The 17,454-nt window shown below is 42.4% G+C and overlaps 1 protein-coding gene and 1 pseudogene across 7 annotated transcripts in view; both read left to right on the top strand.

Moving 5' to 3' along the window:
- Phactr1 (phosphatase and actin regulator 1) overlaps positions 1 to 17,454 on the top strand; it is a 460,522-nt gene that overhangs the window by 204,008 nt on the left and 239,060 nt on the right. The gene's annotated exons all lie outside the window — the stretch shown is intronic.
- LOC117713557 (ATP synthase subunit ATP5MPL, mitochondrial pseudogene) lies at positions 8,497 to 8,680 on the top strand (annotated as a pseudogene).

Here is a 17,454-nt window from a genome sequence, read left to right as displayed (position 1 = left end):
AGGCTTTACACAACATCTAATTCAAGCTTCTTATTTGACTCTGGAAGAAATCAACACCTGAAAGTATCCCTCAAGATACAATCCTGCACACACAGATTTACAGACACACTCTAGGGTGGGCCCTGCCTCCAGTCCCATCCTCTCCCCTTGCTCTTTCCCTAGTGGCTTGCCAGTGAAAACTTCAAAGTCTGCATCTCATCACAAGACATTGGGCAAGTCTCCCCTAACTCCTCCTGACCTTAAAGGCATCCACAGCCCACTGGGGGAGCCAGTCTTGCCCCTTCAACATTTGCCCTTGCTTTGCCTGTAGGGCCATCCCCACACCACTCTCCCGTGACCTCTGCTCTTCCCAAGAAGCCTGAATCTTTCCTGTTTCCATTTCTAACTCTCCGCTAGCCCTGGGTTCACCAATAAGAATAAGCTCCCCTCCTCTCATTGCACACTATTACATACCCGTGTCACTGCTTTGCTTTTGGAGGCTTCTTCATTTTCAAAACTGGTTCTATATACCTTCAGGCTACAGCAGTGCTGGCCCATACTTGATGAGGAATAAGAGTGGAATGAGGTCAGTTTCATACTAACTCCTAATCCCTGTAGCAATCTGAGTCCCAGGAGAAAGATGTGTGTGCCAAGCTTGCAAACTAGCCATGAAGCACTAACAAGATCTGAAGCTCAAAATGTCTCCATTTGTATTGCATCAGCAACAGAATCATTATAGTCTTTTAACTGGAATATTCCTAGTGGTCACTGGGTCAGCTCTACCCTTGTATAGATTTTTCTTGATGGGAAAAGAAGGCCATCCATCTAAAGGGGAAGGAGCCACTCTTAGCCCTGTTAGGCTGTTAATATGCTCAAAATGCTCGTTGTTTTTAAAACCTGTTTCCTATAAGAGGGTGAAAGTGTCCTATGACCTCTCCCAATCAGTAGTCCAGAGCATTCACTTTGTATACAATGTGTGTGTGTGTGTGTGTGTGTGTGTGTGTGTGTATGTGTGGTGTGTGTGTGTGTGTGTGTGTGTGTGTGTGTGTGTGGTGTGTGTGTGTGTGTGGTGTGTGTGTGTGTGTGTGTGTGGTGTGTGTGTGTGTGTGGTGTGTGTGTGTGTGTGTGTGTGTGTGTGTGTGTGGTGTGTGTGTGTGTGTGTGGTGTGTGTGTGTGTGTGTGTGTGGTGTGGTGTGTGTGTGTGTGTGTGTGTGTGGTGTGTGTGTGTGTGTGTGTGTGTGTGTGTGTGTGGTGTGTAGTGTGTGTGTGTGTGTGTGTGTGTGTGTTTTAGCCTGAATGTATGTATGTATACTATGGGCACTACATGCATGTAGTGCTCACTGAGAACAGAACTGCTCATTGGATTCCTTAGAATTGGAGTTACAGAAGGTTGTGAGCTGCCATGTTGGTACTGGGACCCATGCTAGGATCCTTTTCCAAGATCAGCCAGTGCTCTTAATTGCTGAGCCATCTTTTCAGTGCCTAGTATTCTCTTTTTGATACTTGAAGAATTTAAGCAGGCTTCCATGTTCTCCCCTTGGATTCATTCTTTTTATCATTATAACTACTCAACATGACTCAAGCCACTAAGTCCCTGTGAAGAGTGTTAAGCATTGAATGTAAGATGTAGTTCTGCTGGCAGGACTTGCCTTCAGGGGTTCACAGTGCAAATAGGATTAATAGAGGGGTCTGAAAGGCTCAAATCTCTATTGCAAAGATGGTAGTGCATCCTTGGTGGTCAGATATCTGCATAACCCTGCCCTACACTCATACCTTAAAGGGATGGCTAACCTGGATGTACCTACCTACGTTCATTGCTTGATTGTTCTGTTCCCGGTTGATGGGAGAGCACTGTAAGCCTGCACACAGGCACATCATTTAGAAATGCACTCCCTTTCTACTTTTGTACATGGTGGGGGAGTTAAATACAGTGAGTTTTCCTTTTAAACAAATGACTGTAGGAGAAGACCTCGCACATACACACACACATACACATACATACACATACACAAACACCCAAGAAAATTTGCACTGTATTCTGGGAAGTATGTAAATAATAGTATTCTCCAAAAACTAAACTGGGTATTAAAGAAGACCCCTCTCATCATTGAATTGACAAATATTTGCTACCTAACATAGCTTATTTGTATTGATGTTCATAAGACCTTTTCTGGCTCAGGTGGTGGCTATCAGCATTGGTCTTCTCTGTTTATATAAACATGAAGTCACTGTCACAATTAGAACTCATTAGCCACTAGCAGAGTGGGTCCCTGTGACAACATATAGCCATGTTTGATCTACTGATTGTAAAGCAGTAAATGTAAAGCGTAATTGGGACATCCTGGTCAAATGAAGGAGAGCTGTTCTGTGTCACAACGAAGGGCCAATCATATTAGTCATCACAGCAGCCTCATTTATTGCTGAACAACGTGAAGGTGCTGGTTATTCTAGAAGCTTACGGAAAATACAATTGTAAGTTGTATGTGCATGTGACAAGTGACAGATGTTAAAAGCTTCACTCTTTGGCCCATTTCACCCTCTCTTGATCTTACATGTCCATCCTCTCAGTAGTCTCAAGTTGACCACGATGAGAGAAGGATTCATTATCTCTCACCGGTCACCTTCCTAGACACAGCCCTCCAGGCAGCAGGGACCAGGGTGTCAGACAGTGACCCCTGTCTTGGCAACTATATGCTCCTTAAAATGGGATGTGCTTGGCGTTGGGTGGCCTTGTAGTTTTACTTATCCTTTACTCCGTGGCTAGAATGTCTCTTCGCCTCTTCCCCCATCTCTGCCTGTCAGAGTCTGTGTGACCTCCCCAACGTTGTGTGCTGATCCTCAAAGCAGATGTGTCTTCTCCTTCCTGCATAATTGTCCCATTGCACACTGCCTTTCTTACCTCTGTCATTCTTGGCATCCCTGTTATTCTGGCATTTGTAATCTTGAACATTCCTTGAGGGAACAAGAGCCCTCCATGGTCTTTGGCAGCAATGTAGCACCGTGACTTGCAGTTAACTTGGAAGAGTCCAGTGAACATTAGATTGGATGCAGGAGAGAGCAAAGGGTTAAAACTGCAGAGAGTTTAGGCTTACCAAAATAACAAACAAATGACTGTGAATATAGCCAGCAGAGGAGGAGAGAGTGGGCAGTTTAAGACCAAAAAAAGCAAGCATATCTATGAAAACTATTTGAGACTGTTTGTTTTAAATATAAATGCCTATAAAGCCTGTGTTGCTGACACTCATCCGTCAGTCTTATAAAAATCCTTTTGAGTCTGTCCCAGAGAGATTGATGCAGACCAAAGATGAAAGCAACTCTGAAGAAAGATGGTCTTTTTATATGTCCCCTGAAACCTTTTCATGGGCCAATCTTCATTTTTCTGAACTCCACACACATGGTGGAATCTGCCTACACTATTACTTTAAAATTAAACTCCTGCATCAGTGTTCATGGTTCCACCTACTCTCCCTCTCATTTCTGAGCCACACACAGGTTAGGCAGATGTCTTGAGACATACTTCCATTTAGCTTGACATAAGCCTGGCCAGCTTCCCCCAAGTTTACTGGCAGCAATTCTCAACAAACAGGATTACAGTTCTGAAGCCCTCAACTGTACAGTCTGCAACAGACAACTCAACCCTGAAACACGGGGAGTCACCTGTCTTTCCTGTGTAACAGCTACATCTCAACAGCTGCTGTTCAGCCTAGCCTTTGAAAAAAACTAATGTGACCAATCTTGGAATTATCTAGAACTTTGTGACCTTTATGTTTTGTTTTTTTTTTTCAGATCGGAATACAGTAGTATAAAGATATTACTGGAGGGAGGCAAAAGACCCTGAAAGGGTGATTAAGAGAAAAACAAAACAAAACCATTCCTCATCTCTGCCTTTCTTGCAGAGCAATGTGTATTGTCTAGCTAAATATCTTCATGATTATTATGTGCTTGTGGGTTTCAACTATAGATAGGGAAAACAAATCTTAAAGCCAAGAGAAAGAGTGGATCCCCCTCCCTCCCTGTGTTACATGTGAGCCATCAGAGGAATCCTTCCACTGGAAGACATTTCTATAGTGGTTGGGAATGAAATATCACCCTTTAATATAGGCACTTCTCTTTACATAGTGTGTTGTATCCAGGCTCCCCACCCCACCCCCGCCACACCTCCACCCCTGGATAAAGAGTTAGTTTTCTTTAGGAGTCTTACCTTGTATCCACTCTACTGCCCAGTGTTCATTTTCCATCCTCAGCCAGACCACGGGTATCAATGATCTGACTGAGTGTAGTAAGCCTATGGGCAGTCTGTAGTGGATAGCTTAGTAATATGCCTCAACTTACTATCTTACTCACATATAATGTTATGTTTCAACTCCCAGTTCTTATCATCTAGATCAGGTCAAAACAAGTTGGGAAATGACTCAAATTCCACCCAATCCTTTATATTCCCAGAAGCCACTTGAGCTCTCTTCCAGAGGTCTGTCTTCCCCCAGCTTGATTTCCTGTATCTGGTTTGTCTCCTCTCTCTCTCTCTCTCTCTCTCTCTCTCTCTCTCTCTCTCTCTCTCTCTCTCTCCCAGTCCAGTAAGTCTCTTTTCCTAAGGATGCTGGGGAGGACTTGCCAGACTGGAACAGTTGTGAACTCACATCATCTGAAGCCCAGGCTCTGGCTTGCTCATCTGTCAGGCTTTACCTAAAGTGACTGCTCCCAGGTGACTGGCATCTCCTTCCAGCTTTGCAAGGCACCATGACCCCGAATGTCCTGCACTTGGAACCGCCCAGGTTTCAGTCTCCAAAGCAGCTTCCTTCAGCTACTCTTTAAATCCATGCTTGCAGCATCCCATGATGGCTTTTCTACTGTCTACCCTTTATTTACCTGTTTACCATCTCTCAAGCTTTCTTAGCAGGCTTACTCTTAAAAGTCAGTTCTCTTATATAAAATGACTAGAAAGGAAAATAGTAGATGAGATTCCAGGGACTGTGTTCTTACCTGACAAGTGGGTTCATTCCTAACTCTCAAAAAAAACACTCTTCTTCCCTGGCTACAATTAATGCAGTGGACATTCGTGACAGCTAAGTGATGTAAATGGGGAAGGGATTGTTTAAGTTTCCTCTTTCATCCTTAAGACCAAGACTTTTAAAGATATGAAGACTAGTCTGCAGGTTTTATATCTAAGGAACGTGCTATGTTAAGCTTCGGCAGGCAGACTGTAGCAACGCTGTTTCCAAGGTTTCATTAGGTCCATTTATTTCGTTTGTGTGATCCCCATAAAAGACTAAATTTGCAGACAAATAACTTCAAATTAATTCAGTGCTTACTGCAAGGAATTGTGGGTAATCTCAGAAAATGCAGAAGGAAAGCCTGCCTGTTCAAAAAACTCATCAGCACACAGAGAAGAAAATTATGTCGCCAACTTATTATAGGTTTAGCACCCTTAATCCAAAAAAATGTGAAAATTGGCATACTTTAAAATCAGAAAAAAAAATTGAACATTGGCACAATGTCACAAGTGAGAAATTGTAAATGTGTAAAACCATCTTCAGGCAACACACACACACACATCAAGTGTTCACATAAACACACATGAACTTTATGTGTGGCTCTGAGACATCTCATATTCAATATTTTCAAAGTTGAAATATCCAAAGTCCATAAAATAAAGAGAAATCCAAAATGTGAAACAGTCCTGGTGCCATGCATCGTAAAAGGAAATGCTCTCCTCATGAGACAGAGTAAGTTCTGCATTTTTCTAATTCAAATAGCAGGTGGACATTCAGCCTCAGCCTTGGGGGGGATGGGGGATGAAAAAGTTGGAAATGTAGAGGTGGTGGGTGGGGGACAGAAAGAACATTCCAAAGAAGACAATTCATAAAAATAAAACCAAAATCATGGAAACGTACAGTTGAGACATGACATACCATAGAGGCAATGTCAAACAGAGTAAAGACTGTCTAAGGGGAAGAGTTTAAAATTAGATTTAAAGCAGGACTATGGGCACACATAGCTTGGGGCTCTTTGACTTTTACATCAGTAGTTCCCTGCAGGTATCTGAAGTGTCCGAGGATGTGAGACAATCTAAGTCCTTAGTAAGAAACTAGGTCCTTCTACAGATGATGGACAGGGAGGAAACCACAGATGCTGGGATCCAGGAAGGGCTGGTTCTGTAAGCATTCCAAGTTAGGACTTCACTGAATCAGCAGCTCTAACCTCAGTCATTTCAGTCACTGTTCCCTTGGAAGGATTCCAAAAGGAGCATCATTCAACATGACCCCCAGGGACTGAGTCATTTTGTAGATGCTAATTTAGATATTAAAGGAGTAATAAAGGATATTGCCAATATTCATCTCTAAATATTTTTGGTAGCTTTTTTGGGGAAAGGCACAGCTGCCCCAGCTCAATGGCTTGTTTCGTAAGAACGAGGTGACTCTTCTCCTCCTGGATCTATAAGGCAGGAGTGTGCCTCAGTGACAGGTTCAGAATGGGTCAGTACTAAACAGGAAACCTGCAGGGATTTGTGCTGCAAGATCATAGCAATGGAGGAGCTAAGTCTGGCCAAGACGAATGACCAGCATCGTCCAAGCAGATGAAACATAGGTATGATACTGCTGTTAGCATATCTTAGGAGACAGGAGCTGTCTCAGGGGGCTCAGCGTATGTGTGGCTTTTCCTATTCTATATGCACTAGAGTTTCTGTAGCAGTATAAGACTCTACCCTCTTCCCACAATGAGAATGTTCCATATTCATAATCATGAATTTTATTTTTAAAGGCGTGTACTTCTTATTCTGATCACAATTCATAATTTATAGCGGTAGATAAAGAAAGGTTACGGAAGACTACTTGGAACACTGAAGATGTTTATTTTATTCTAGAGATGAATGATAGATGCCATAAAGCCCTTTTACAGCAGAACAATGTTGTCAGTTGTAACAACTAGAAGAAGATTTTGAGCAGGACTTGGCTCCAAAATATGTTCCCTCAACATATAGAAAAAGTCAGAAATGGAAAGTAGCAATCATGGACCAGAATGTTAATGATTAATGTATTAATAAAGTTGGTAAGGAGAGAGATTTTCTATCTATCTATCTATCTATCGATCTATCTATCTATCTATCACCTATCTATCTCTCCCTCCATAGGGATAGAACCCAGAGTCTCAGGCATGCTAGGCATATGCCCTACCACTGAGCTATATCCTCCAAGATCTGAAAATGTTTCTATAGAGTAAAGCTGGGAGAAACCATATTAGGTAAAGCAATGCTTCATCCAACACAGAATAACGTTTCTGTCAAAAATAAGGATGTCCTGGGGGTGCCTGGATGACAGAGGTGCAGATTAAGGTAGCTTCTAGGTGTAGAAGGAAGGGTTTGAACCTGACTGTGTTAAAGCCAGCAGAGGTTTTCAAGCAGTAGAACATGAGATTTAAAAATGGCCTTTGAACAAATAACGCTCATCAGACAGCCACTTTCAAGGTGATGAAGTGGCATTCCATTCCACTCCCACGTGGGATACTGGCAGGTGACAACAGTGGAGCATCAGAGAGCCCCACTGCAGGACTTGAAATGTAACAGGATAGGCAGGCGTGGATCGCCTAGAGACCAACCGGAGGAGGGAAAGGCTCTGAGAGTGCATCTGCCACGGGAAAGATGCTAAAGACCAGAAGAGAAGAACACATTGTGAGATCATCCTAACATGCAAAAATAACAGCACCAATGCCCGTCGTAGGGATAGGAAGAACGTGAGTCTTTTCAGGAATTAGGCTCTCTGGATCAAGACACTCCCTCTCCTAGTGAAGACCCTCAATGTTCTCTGATGCCAGGATTACAGAAGTGGGGGTTTAGCTCCTCTCTCACGCACCACATGACATCCAACTAAGGCTGAGAAACTGATAATGGAAATTAAACGTTTGGAGCTCCATTTTCAGCCCAAGAGTGGCAAGAGATGGAGGAATACAGATACCATTTTTTGCAGAGCCTTCTCAATGATGGAGCCATTGTCATAAGCAATTATAAACTAATTAAATAGCCTTCATCCAGACTGATTGCTTTGGATGACCCAAAACTCAACTCCGAGTACTGTCTGGCACACAGCCACCTCATGCTGACCACTCATTTCCATGGGTGGTAATGACAGAGTGGGAGCAACGCTCAGATGCCCTGTTAAGTGTTCATAGTGAAGTACTGAAGCTAAAGGTTTGCCTCTGCTCCTTGGCTACAGAATCACCATCATTGGTGTCAGTTGTCATGATGCATTATGAATAAAGATACATGTCCATCAATCATGAGAAATGGGGATGTTTGCAGTTTATCTGAGTAACTTCTTAGCTCTGAAATCTTATCTCCTCCTGAATGGACAATATTATTCTTCTTTTATGATAAGAAAGCTGATGCTAGCAGTGACCAGTGTTTTGGCAGTAAATGTAAGTTAGGATAAAGCTAGGTAAGTCAAGAGTCATGTTTGGGCACTCTGTGACCTCTCCCATTCTGTTGCAGAATCTGGTGTTGCCTGTGGCCTTGGTCCTGCTGAGATGCTTCAAAGCTTTATTTAAAACATCTGGGTCCCCATGAAACCTTGCTATACCCACGTTTACCAGGAAATTTAGGCAGGAGTGGGGTTAATAACCTTCATCATTTATAAAATTAGGAGTGCTGATAAAAAGAAGTAAAGTTTTGAAAGGCTTCAGTCCTGCACCTGCCCATGGCCGTCACTAACTTTTCCCTGAGTCCACTCAAGATGAATATGCCAGCTAAACTTAAGCAAACTGGAACATCACTGTAAACTTCCCTAAGTACCATTTACAATGTGGGTTTAATAAATGTGTCTGAGAAGCCTCTTCCCCACCCCACCCCACCCCCCAAACACACAAAAGAGTCCGTTTGACTTTTGGCATCACCCTGTTAGTTGGGACCAGAAAGGCATCACCTAACCAATCTGTCTTGCTGGCTTCTGTGAAATGGAAGTAACAGTAAGAACCTACCCACCTCAAAGAGATTTTAAGGGTACAGAAGGATAATGAGGTGTGGAAGTAAGACTCAAGTCGAAGGCACCAGCTGTGTAACTAAAGTGGAAAGCTCCAAAAAGAATTCTTAAATTTGGCAGAATCTTCTGAGAACACATATCCAAAACAACGTGCTCTTTGCTCAACCTGCTGCCACAACAAATTTCAAAAAGGAAAAGCACCATGTTTATCCAATCAGTGTGACTATTTTCCACTTTTTATATGGCCTTCCTAGAGCTTCACATCCTATACAGAGTAGAGAACAATCTACATATGGCATGCTATGTGTAAGGTGACTTCTGGGTACACAAACCATTCATTACTCACTTTCTAAACATCACTGCTATGCCATGTGCATAAGGCACAAAGAGACACAGATATAACTAGTTCCTACAGAGATTCAGATGCTCTAGGGATAGGCAGATGTATAATCACAGATTCATTAAGCCCAAAGAGAAGCAAGACTTGAAGAAGTTGATTTGAGGGTACTGCACAGAATCAAGAGTAACCCCGCTGAGGTCATCAAGACAGTCTTGTCCAGGTGGTGATGCCTGAGCCTCTGGTCCATTTTATAGGATATTGGGCTGTATTAGTGGTTAGGTTAGTCAGCCACAGAGTGTTTGACTTGGCTCTAAATCTCAGGATGCTCTTTCTCATCCTCCACAGGAAAAGTGTTTTTAGGGTCTTATTAGATGTCCAAAACAGCAGACATGCAGCAAGTTACCCTGGAAGCCATAATCCTAGCATGAACTGGTATGATCCCTGAATATTTGTTTTCCTTCGTTGGAATGTTCAGTCCCCCCTCCCTTGCATATGGCATTAATTCATTATCATTGTGTGTTAGATCAACCCACAGCTCTTGGACCCTAAGAATAGTCTCTTGCTACAAGAGGGTACCCACCTGAGAGGACTATACCTACTTGCCTGGATGCCATTTTCTTGATCAATCAGATTGGCATAAGTTATTTCTTTAGTAAAGGACCCTGTTTTTGTTTTGTTTTTTTTTTGTTTTTGTTTTTTGTTTTTGTTTTTGTTTGTTTGTTTGAAATGACAAGGCAGTAAATAGGCAAGCATAATCTGAGATTCACCAGGACTGTCCAAAGTCCTGGTAAATCTCAGATTATGTGGAAAATTTTTCCACTTGCAGAGCTCTCCGGAAGATCAGCATTCAGTAATTAACGGTTCATTCCATTACAGCAAGAGCACCTGTCCAGCACAGTGCTTTCTGGAGAAGCCAAGCACACAGAAAAGTAGTCTTCTACAGTTCCCCAGATCCCATTAAAAATATTCCCTCCCATTCCTTGGTTTATTCTTGTCTGACAGAACTCCTGTCCTACATCTTTTTCTTCCAAAAAAAAAAAAATCAGCCCTAAAACTGAAGAATTCAAGCTCCCTCATCAGCATTTTGTTAGCATCTGGAGCTGGCTGGCCTCTGAGGAATTAGCTGAGAGCTGGATGAAGAGGCGCATTACTGGGAGGCCAGCACTCTCATGGCGGACTCAGTTTAATTAGATTAAGCTATAATGACTTTGTCTTAGAAGTGGGTGGAAAATCACAAGCACAATATTGTCTTGCACACTTTAAAGCCAGGCCAAGATTTCAAGTAATGAAAATATCAATCACTCAGTGTGATAAGCCTTAAAAATTCCAACCAAAAATACGTGACCTTAATTACAACATTGGTATAACATTGTCCCTGTGTCTTTTTTTTTTTTTAAATTAAGGCACATATTTCAAACTCTTAATTAGTATCTATTTCTCTATCTTCCTCCCTCTTTCCCTCTGTTCCTCCCTCCCTCCTCCTTTCTTCCCTTTCTCTCTCTTTTTTAACTCCTACAGAAATCTACCCCAGGGCCTATGCATGAGTTTCATGTTCAGCCTCATTGATGACCATCTGTTTGTTTGCTCACTGGTGGTACTGGGTATCAAAATCAGAATTTTTCATATGTTGGAGTGTTCTATCCTTGAGCTATACAATCCCCTCCTCCCCCTCCAGCCCTGTTGTCTTCTGTTTTCTCATATTCCAAATCCACTCACATGAATTGTTATTTACCGAGTTTAGAAAGAAAGAAAACTGACTTAAAGTAACTGTAAGAAAAGAAGACTTCAGGTTAATTAAAGACCAGGCCTTTCTTCTCTTTCATTCTTTCAACCCTTCCCCAAGATCCTCCAGTGACAGAAGTTGAATAAAAACTCAGGGTACCTTTCTTTCTCTTATTCTATAAGAAAATTGAAAATGAAGGACCCTGTTTTTTGTTTTTTTTTTTTTTTGTTTTTTTTTTTTTTTGAAATCAAAGATCTAGAAATACACTAATTAAATTTTCAAAAAGTTTCTTGCCTCCTTGTCTCGGTTCAGTGTACAGCATAAGTAGGTAGCCAGAAGCTATAGTTAGCATAAGCATGCTATTCTTGGGCTTTGATATAGTTTTAATTATTAAATCTTTCGAACAGTAAGAAAGAAAATTAGCTGACGATGAGGTCAAAAGAAGCTGGCACCCTAGACTTCTGCACGCATCTCTCTCCAGCCCTTGCTACCTATCACACGTCTCTTACCTATAACTTCAACACAGCCTACACCACATTGCAAAGAACAAGCTGCTGTAACCTTTCAGTGGATGTTGAATGCACCAGAATTAAATCCATCCATTCATTAAATATTTACTAAGCTCCTGTTTGCAACCTGACAGGTACGAAAGGAGAAGCTGGGAAAACAGAGCAGAGAGAAATGAAGGGCAGAACATCCATCCCTGCTCCTGATATGCTCCCTCATGAGAATGGAGAGGAACATACAAAAATGTCATTCCCAACTTCCAAACACTGGGAAAAGACCAAGTCGGCTTTCCTGTGAGCTATCTAACTCGTATTCCAAACACTGAGGGGTAAATTCTCAATGGCAGCTTCAGGGATGAGAGGCCCTGGGCTAAGGCAATGCCCAAGGAAACCCTCGGGGAATCTGCCCATTGATAAATGAATAGATGAGGAAATTCCTGCTGTCAGGTCTGGGGGATTAGGTACTAGGGATCTGGGGTACAGGGAGATGGTGCCTGGGAGGAATGGAAACTGGAAGCCTAGGAGATTCAGGTGGTCCCCATAGGACCTACAAATCCCAGGAATATTGCTTCAACCTCCTACTTCACTGAGATCACTGAGACGGTGATAGAAGCGAGTTTAATGCTATTGTGAACCGAACTGGAGAAGTAGCTCAGTGGTTAAGAACATGTGATACTTTGAGTGAGGACCCAAGTTAAGTGCCTAGCACCTACTTGGTGGTTCACAATCATCTGTAACTCAAGGTCCAGAGGATTCACCTCCCTCTCTGTTCTCCACAAGTGTCAGGAACACATGCACACACACACACAGTGCCCACACATACATGCAGGCAAAATGCTCAGAGATATAATAAAAATAAATGTTAAAAAATTAAATAAAATACATTATGTAGGGACTGAAAAGCACCTGGCTGAGTCTACACACACACACACACACACACAGCCCAAGCCTCATAAGGAAATGGACAGCATACTCAGCAGACACAGCCAAAGAGGTAGCAAGAGAGAAACCTACAGGTTACAATCCAATAGATGTAACTTCTACACCAGAGGAAGATCAAAAATAAAGAAATAAAAAGATGTCAGAGATGAAGAGGAGGAAAGGAAAATAGGAAACTATATATAAATGTGTCACAGCCTTTGTAGATAGACTAAACCTTCCTGTTCAGTCAGTGGGAAATGATGTGCCAATAGCTCATAGTCGAGGATTAGCCAGAGAGCAGTGGTGAGCCAATGTTACCATCAAGTCACTTGACTTTAAAGATAATGGCGTCGTTAAAGATAATGAAAATTGTTCCTTAATGAAAACAATTAATGCTTAATGTTAAACAGTTAATACTTAGTGGTTATCACTAATCTTAATGATAAAGTATCTCATACAGAAATATAAAAGACTAATAAAATATTGCTTAAAATAGGACAAGGAAATGATCACAATTACAAGGAATAAATGTTTATACAAAAGTATAAGTGGAGATTTTATTTGAAAACACTTTACCAGTAACTGATAGGTTGGTTCAACTTCAATAAATACAGTGAAGATTTCATTGACTCAACTAACATGTTTGGTTTAATGTGTGTATTCATCCTAAGACTGTGTTATTTTAATTTATGCACTATTTAAAGATTAATTATAATCCAGGTCACAGTAGTCAATACATTCTAAACTATTAATACCATAGAAAACAAATCTCTAGAGTGCAATAAATCAATTATAAAACGTTGCTGGAATCATGGGTGCAATTAAATACCTAAGAAACTCATGTAGCAAAAATAAATCAAAATGTAATTGGTCAGAATTTGAAACTTAACAAAAGCTTTTAATATTTGCAAAACCTATTGGATTTACAAATGGTGCTTGAATGTAAATGTGTATTTAAATTGGTATGCATTATATGTGGTATATATGAAGGAATTACTACTTGAAGGAACCGCGAAGTTGAGCCGAGAGACAATAAAAAGCACAGCAATGCAGACATAAGATCTGCAGAGTTTAGAAATTAAGTGGTTAGTGGAGAAGAAGTGCAACCAAAGTATGGATGAGACATGTTAGCACATAAAGCTCATAAAAAGTTATTAGACATGAAGGGAGTCTGTCTAAGTCAGTGAGAAAAAGAGAACCCCAAAATATGGGGAAGTTATTTGAAACATTCTGGCTACCTACCAGGTAACCAGGACAGAGCAAGTAACTCCCTAGCACCAAAGCCAATTAAGATATTGATAAATCTGAAATAGTGAAGAGACAGAAAGGAAACTCCATTTGCTGTTGTTGAGTGGCAATCACTAAGTGACTTCTAGAACTATACATATCCTGCGACCCAGCTGCTGCAATCATCCTTACATTCCTCAGAGCAGCTAAGGCATAGGAACGCAGGAGAGAAGTCATTGGGATGCTAACGGGGGAGCTGTCTGTAATTGCCACAGATCTGGAAGTCGTCCAAATAACTGTATCACTGTTGTAAAACAAGGGATGGTTCAGTCATAGATTGAGTGTTAGCACCGTGGGAAAGGTGAGCCGGGGTTATACGACTCAACATGCAATAATCAATCTACGGTGTTGAATTAAATGCAGACTGTTGCACAGTGTAAGAATGCAATATCTCTGGCCCCGGCTCATAGCTCAGCCTGCCTAGCATTCACGATGCCTGAAGTTCAATCTCCAGCACCAAGGAAAATCAGGTGTGGTGGCACACACCTGTAATCACAGCACTCAGGAGATGGAGGCTGGTTGGATTTGGAGCTTAAAGTCATCTGCAGCTACCTAGCAAGTTCAAGGCCAGCTTGGACTACATCAGACCCTGTCTCAAAAAAGAGAAAGAAAAAGAAAATAATACCACTCGTGGTACATTTAAAATGCACAAATAAAAAGTCGAAATTTGAAATTGCATAACACATACGTGGTAATGGCATGAAAGTCCAGATGAGCCACATAAACATCAGCTTGAGATGAGGCACCATTTGGAAATGAGTGGGAAAGAAGGGTTGGTAGTCTTCGGCTAAGTCTGGAATTTTTCTTTCTGTTTTTTTTTTTTCTTCTTCTTAAAGTGCTGAAACAAATAATTATGAGGTATAGATGCTTAAAGCCTGTGGGTAGGGGTTGCTTTCACTGCCTTATTCTTTGTTTTCAACTGCAGTATTCCAAAGTGTTAGTGTTAGCTCACAGCAGCCAGTTCCAGAGTGGCATGGGGAACTGAGTTAGGTCTATGCCAGGGTGTGTAAAGGGGGGTCTTCCAAAAATGGCTGGCTTGCTGCTGTCTTGTAGAAGACAAAGAGGTTCCTGAGAAATATAAGGAGATGACATATCCATGTTAAATCCCTGCCCAGGCAGGGATGGCTAGGTAACCATGAAACGTTGAGATTGCAGCAGTCACGGTAGGTTAATCTTGCACAGCTATAGATCAAGGTTCAGGATTTAGGATGCTCCAGTCAGCTCAGAGTCATTTCTATCTTCAAACAGCATTGACTACAGAGGTTTCTTTCTTTCTGCAGACACACTTCCAGTGCTTGCTATTTAATCTATTAGAGTAAAAGAACGGCTTTCAGAAAGGTCACCCTGATGAGTACTTGCCTGGTCAGTCTTCTCGCTAACCAAAGCATATACTTGGTATTTTGAGGGCAACCCTTCTGAAAGATTTCATCTTTGCAATCCAACTTAACTTGAGTTGGCTTTCTAGGAGAATAAACTCTTCAAGAAGGTTCATGAAGGAATTGGGGGTGTGTTAAGGGGTAGTTGTTCCTTGAAAGAAAAATTTACGAGTGTCATAGTGGAATGCTTACACGCAGGTGTTTACACAGCATTATAAACAGCATTGATGGATTTTTAATGACAAACATTAATAATAAAAGATATCTCCATAATTCACTTTCCTGAAGAATGAGAGTATCATCTCATTCCTTTACTGTCTTGGAGAGTTTTTCAACAGAAGTGGGACAGGACAGATGAACAAACAACCTAGGCATTGTATGCAGAAGACAGAAAAAGCAGGATTTGTGAACCATGCAGGGGGCTCACACCCATATGACTGTGTGGAGGTGACTGCAGAGGGCAATCTGCGCTTGGAAAATGACGGTTGGGGACTGGGCCGTTGAATTTCATGCCCTATGTCTCCACACTCTATATTACAAGTCTATTTGAATAATTTCTTTCCCACCACCACCTGCAGCAGCTGATGAGCGTAATCAAGTCTTTCTTAAGGCTTCTCTGTAATGTTCTGAAATAATTTCCCCCATAAAAAGAACTTCTCTTTATGTGTGATTCAACAGGAGCCAGCCTAAAAAGTGAAGTCCAGGCTGAAGGTTTAGATCAGTAGTAGGGCCCCGCCCAGCATCCATGGGTTCGATCGATCGGAGCAATGACCAAAACAAACTATTGAAACCCAGCAGTCGGTGTCTCCCTTTAGGGGAGGAATTCTGCTCTGCTCTTCTTTCATTATGGGGCTGAAGCCTTTGTCTTTCTCTTTCTCTATTACATGCTCCAGCTGTGTGGGATTAGAATGTCTGAATTTGTAAGAATTTCCCTAATTTGCAAGGCTAACTTCACCCCATAATTTAGTCTGGGTGACAGTGACAAGTGGCAAGTGTGAAGAGTGAAGGATAGATGTTATCAATACGAATTCAAACCCATCTCCGTTTGAAGATGACTCAATTGTCTGCCAAGTAGGTAGTCAAACATCTGCTGGTATCACCAATCAGCTGGTGTGGGGTTCACTAGCTCCGGCTGGATAGAAATAGTGTGTAGGTAAGAAGCTCTTCAAAGGCTTGTTTCCCTCAGTATTCAACAGCAGTGAGCAGTGACGATAGGCAGGTGGACACAGCAGGAGTGTCAGCCTCTAAAATTAAAGTCCCTGTACCTGCTTTAGGTATCAGGACCCCTTTCCCTAACAGCCCTGCTGTCCTGTGCAAGCTTCCTTCCAGTATTAGGACTCTTGTATCCTGGCTAGAACCAGTGTTTCAACTACCAGCCAGGAGTTGGAGACCTTGCCCCTGAAGACAGCTGTCTGGAATTATTCTAGCCAATATAACCCGTGGGTTCTCCTCACTGTTTGTTTGCAACCCTGTATCAGCTCTCCGCTCTCTAGTCACCTCCGCATCTATTCCCTTCTTCCCTGAATGTATTGGATGGAGATGCTCAGGCTGCTCCCTCAGTTAAGGTCATATAGTGGTACAGCATTTAAGTACATCTAGGAAGTCCATTTAGGAACCAACCCATAACCAGCATCACTCAAACGCAAGCATCCTCTTCCACCAGAGGCAGGATCCAGGGGTGTGGCTGGGATCCCTAATGGATCGGTAGCACCGCACCACACACTGCTCCTCTTGATGGATTCAGGCCCGTGGGCACTGCTAATGGGAAAAGCAGAGGCTTCTGGTGGTCCCTATCTGTCCTGTAGTCAAGCGCTGGTTGTTGGGGCTCAGGCTAGGGAACCAGTGGCTGTTGGAAACAGGGCTGTTTGGGAGCCTGGCCCTCGGTAATTTATGCAGCCTTGAGAACCATCTCTGAAGGATTCTTGGATGCCATGGCCCTCGTCAACCTGAATTTCTGAAAGGGGGCAGGGAAAGACCACTCTAGAAACATCTTCACTGGCCCTGATGTCGCTCGCGGGGTAAGCACAGGGATGTATTTCCAGGAACTGGCTGGGGGGAATCTCAAGCAGTATGCTTATACAGAAGAGGCATTTGGACAAATCACAGCCATTTGAATGGCCAGTCACAGCCTAGCCTCTAGCACAAGCACAAGGCTTCTGTTTTTCGATCCATCACAGCCTTGCCCTTAGTCACAATGGAGTCCTTGCACTCGGCAAGTGCGCCCCCTCTGGCCAGAAGGAAATGGTTCATCCAGCCCTGTGGCTTCTTCACACTAGACTGGCAAGGGGCGGCAGCACTTTCAAGAGCCAGGGCACCCTCTGATATCTTTCATATCATTATCCCAAAATCCCAG

Source organism: Arvicanthis niloticus, chromosome 8, assembly GCF_011762505.2.
Source record: "Arvicanthis niloticus isolate mArvNil1 chromosome 8, mArvNil1.pat.X, whole genome shotgun sequence".
NCBI classification, from domain to species: Eukaryota; Metazoa; Chordata; class Mammalia; order Rodentia; family Muridae; genus Arvicanthis; species Arvicanthis niloticus.
This window is presented reverse-complemented; position numbering and strand designations above follow the sequence as displayed.